The sequence below is a fragment of the Cynoglossus semilaevis genome, chromosome 8 (assembly GCF_000523025.1).
Source record: "Cynoglossus semilaevis isolate Cse_v1.0 chromosome 8, Cse_v1.0, whole genome shotgun sequence".
Classification (NCBI taxonomy): domain Eukaryota; kingdom Metazoa; phylum Chordata; class Actinopteri; order Pleuronectiformes; family Cynoglossidae; genus Cynoglossus; species Cynoglossus semilaevis.
This window is the reverse complement of record NC_024314.1, coordinates 29495296-29496854: the sequence shown is the minus strand read 5'-3', so window position 1 is coordinate 29496854 and position 1559 is coordinate 29495296. Positions and strand designations below refer to the sequence as shown.

The following is a 1559-nucleotide window of genomic DNA, read 5'->3' as shown; positions in this document are numbered from 1 at the left end:
CCCAGACGCGCATCCTGGGCCTCTCCTCCATCCTGCCACGCCACAGGCAGCAGCAGCAGCAGCAGCAGCAGTATTACCAGTCACTGGTGGAGCTCAGCCAGCAGAGCAGCAGCACTACAGCGCCCACCACTGGACACAAGACGCAAGACATGCAGTCCAGGTACGTGGCCGAGAACCTGTAAAAAGTACTGGTTTGATGGAAATGGTTCTGGTGTTTTCACCTTCCTGGTCGAACCGTCGGGTCGAACCGTCGGGTCATACAGTCGTGACGTTTAGGCGTCGGCGTCGGCAAGAACTGGTCGAAACATGTCACGATACGTATCACGATACGTATCACGATACGGGGGCAACGGTACGATATACGGCGCAACAATGTACTATATGAAAACGTTGGAATGGGCTCAGATTGTAAAGGTGGTGCAGTACTCTGTAGTACTCTGTAGTACTCTGTAGTACTCTGTTAGTGGACCAGCACGAGGACTTCTCTCTGTGGAGAACCTGGACCTGGTTCTAGAACTTTTGGCTCCGTCTAAGACTCTGTCAGTCCACAGTGAGTCAGTGGATCTGTGTGTGTGTGTGTGTGTGTGTGTGTGTGTGTGTGCAGGTTATTGAGGCCACAACACACACACATACCCCCCCCCGACCTCACCCCCCCGCTGCTACACAACAGGTGGACAATACTCAAATACACTGTAAAACTAGGAGTGTATTTATTACTGCATCAGTCCAGCCTGGTACACATACCATACTAATAATAACACACACACACACACACACACACACATCTTCATGTCACTGGTTTGACTCGGGGGAAGATCGTAGATGAAGCTAACTGCTAACAGCTGTTAGCTTCCTTCTTTAATCTCTAACAGCCTGACGTCGACTTTATTAAATCTGTCTTTAATTAAAAACCTCAACTTTATGATGAACAGATGCCCCCCCCCCCCCCCCCCCCCCACACAACAACACACACACACACACACACACGTCCTCCCTGACACATATTTGGACGACCGAGCTGAGCTTTCTATAGACGCCACCTGCCGCCCCCCCGCTCCTCCCCCCCCCCGGGGTCTCTGTGGTGGAGGGGGGAACTCCCCGTTGGAGGGACAGTCAACCCACCATGTCTCAGGGTGGACACGTTGACCCCCAGCTCTGGCGCTCCTCTCGTCTGCCCACCGCCGTCTCCCGTGACAGGAAGAGTCGTCTGCCCTACGGTAGAGGCAGCAGTCGGACCAGGCTGGACTCCTCACCCAGGTACAGTCACCCTGGGGGGGGGTTTGGGGGGGGGGGTCACACTGAACCAGGACCCTCACAGGGTTCTTACCTGAAGACGTTTTCATCATGAACTGGTAAATACTCTTCACCTAGTACTACTTCTTACTGGTACTGCTCCAGTTGTTGTTGTACTGTACTTGTACTAGGTTCTGAGTTTGTACTAGTACGACTGTAATACTGTAAACTCTTCGTGTTTGTTTCTGGTTTGGCTGCGTTATTGATCTCATATCAATATCTCCTCAGTCATTGATCAGTTATTGATTTTTTCCAATATTCCTGCT

General features: G+C 51.8%; 1 protein-coding gene across 1 annotated transcript in view; it reads left to right on the top strand.

Annotated features, from left to right (window-relative positions):
- nav3 (neuron navigator 3) overlaps positions 1–1559 on the top strand; it is a 103403-nt gene that overhangs the window by 63784 nt on the left and 38060 nt on the right. The window lies entirely within an intron of this gene.